At 42.4% G+C, this 2,346-nt stretch overlaps 1 protein-coding gene across 1 annotated transcript in view; it reads right to left on the bottom strand.

The window, feature by feature from the left end:
- LOC104394375 (pancreatic triacylglycerol lipase-like) overlaps positions 1 to 2,346 on the bottom strand; it is a 14,827-nt gene that overhangs the window by 7,328 nt on the left and 5,153 nt on the right. The gene's annotated exons all lie outside the window — the stretch shown is intronic.

The following is a 2,346-nucleotide window of genomic DNA, read 5'->3' as shown; positions in this document are numbered from 1 at the left end:
GCAGGAATGGTGCTGGCAGCACCCCCAGTGCTTGGAGGTGTTGAAATCAGCCTACCTACCTGGGATCCAGTCAGACTTCAGAAAAAACATTTAGTTTTGAAGTCACAATCTTTGCTTTTCACCCTAGCAGAAAACACAATTTGTTTGCTTCCCAAACTGCTGCAGCAATTTCAGTTGCATATAAAGTCTTGCAAAACTGCATAATTTTTATGCTATGTTATATTTGCATCTCTTGTTGTCCCTGGGCAGCAGTTTTGATTTTGCGTTTAGACTGAATTTTGTAGATGATCAGTACAAGCCTGAAGTGCCTGAGGAAAAGTAACAATGGGAAAGGGCTGAGTTAATAATATCCAGAATTGTCCTTTGTGTAGGAAAGGTCACTTTGCTTAATGCCCGCTGTCCTTGGCGCTGCCTGCAGGATGAGTAAAGAGATCCAGCCCATAGCTCTGAAATCTAGAAGTGCTGGACATGTCAAAAAATGGCTAAAGAGTTCAGACTGCAGGGTGAGTTACCTGTATTTTGAGAAAGTAGTGGTTTGATCAGGATAATAGCTGATAATACTTCTTGTCAGTGTTGTTCTCTGGGAGATTATTGGAGATTTTAAAACACTTGAAATGACATCTCTGCTTTGTGAGGTCTCTGGAATATTTTTTAAGAAATTAATTCATATTGCAAGAAATATGCCTGATTGCTGTTTGTTTGTTTGAAAGAGTCAGTTAACTGAAGAAAGATGAGGACTATCCCTTGCAGGTCAGGGCTATGGGAATGGTTCTGCAGTGGCTGTGTTGCACTGACGCTCCTGCTGCGGGCAGAGGGCTGAGCCCACCTGTGCTTCCACAGGGCTTCACTTTGCCTCTTGACCACAGACCTCATCATTTAGGTATTGCAGGGTTGCAGAATGGCTCCTTTGAGAGTCATTTGCTTTCAGCTAGTGTGGGCAGAGAGTGGATTACAAGCCAAAAAGCTGGAAAATGAAAACTTGCAGTTGGATCAAAGGGAAGATGACAACACTGCTGGCCAATGGTCACAGAGGCTTGGTCTGTTGTATCTTGTGATACACAGACACTATTTATGGGACCAGTGGAGGATGTTCAGGGTCTGTGGACAATATGTGGACTGCTATGAAGCAAACCAGAATCTAAAATGTCTCCTTTGAAGGAACTGAAGAGGAAAACCCAGCTTGGCAGTAGTGAGGGTCTTTCTCCATTTCTGGGAGCAAAGAGCATGTAACTCGCAACAGGGAAAGACAACAGAGCAATTTGGTCTTGGGGAGGTGGAAACCGAATCATTACAGCTGGCCCAAAATTCAGAGAACATCATAATGTTAAAAATGTCTAAATTCAGGGATGCAGTAGGGCTTAAAAGGGACAGGTTAATACTTAGGAACATAATGAAAATGTGAGGGGGGAAGCTGATCAGTCAGCTCTGATATCTGGAAAGTAAGAGTGAGCTCATGTTGCTCAAACTAAGTTATTGTGTAAACATAAAGTCTTTGAACTCCCTCAAAGAAAAATGAGATGCAGTTGAAATCTGGCTGTTTCTTTATGTATCAGTTTCTTACTAAGTCTGCTTGAATCTGGATAGAAGATACAATCCCCAGCAACTCAATTTTTGCTGCCAAGGAAATGCAGAGTTTTACTGTATCAACAACTAAGTGAAGAAATTAATCTTCAGAAAGTTTGCTGGAAATAAGAAGATAATTAAAATATGTACTCCTCTAGATGAATAGTTTATGTAGACATAGCAAAGCATAATGATAATGGGTGATATAACAGGAAGGTTAGTTTACAGTTCTGAAATGTCAGGGTCAATTCATCTTTTTCTGGAAAATTATATTTGTTAGCAAAACTACAGTACAAAATAACTAACTGCTCACTCTTGTGCTGCTTCTAGCCTGCTTTGGAGGGACCTGCAAGCAGTGGGTGATGGGCATCAGATGTACTGCTTTGTCTCAGGCCAGATTATGGAAGACAAAAATGGCAGGAGAAAAGCTGCTAGGACAAGGAAAGCAGGGATCATAGAATCATAGAATCCTAGGGGTTGGAAGGGACCTCGAAAGATCATCTAGTCCAACCCCACCTGCCAGAGCAGGGTCACGTAGAGCACATCACACAGGAACATGTTCCGGTGGGTTTTGAATGTCTCCAGTGAAGGAGACTCCACAACATCTCTGGGCAGCCTGTTCCAGTGCTCTGTCACTCTCATAGTAAAAAAAATTTTTCAGATATTCACCTTGAACCTCCTGTGCTCCAATTTGCACCCATTACCCCTTGTCCTATCACTGGTCATCACTGTTAACCTGCAGTGTCTTTAGTAGGAGGTGGCTTCGCTCCCTGACTTACCGGT

Source organism: Chaetura pelagica, unplaced genomic scaffold, assembly GCF_000747805.2.
Source record: "Chaetura pelagica isolate M959 unplaced genomic scaffold, ChaPel_1.0 scaffold248, whole genome shotgun sequence".
In the NCBI taxonomy this organism is placed as follows: Eukaryota; Metazoa; Chordata; class Aves; order Apodiformes; family Apodidae; genus Chaetura; species Chaetura pelagica.
Note: the sequence above shows the minus strand (reverse complement) of the source record. Positions and strands in the feature narration are given on the sequence as shown.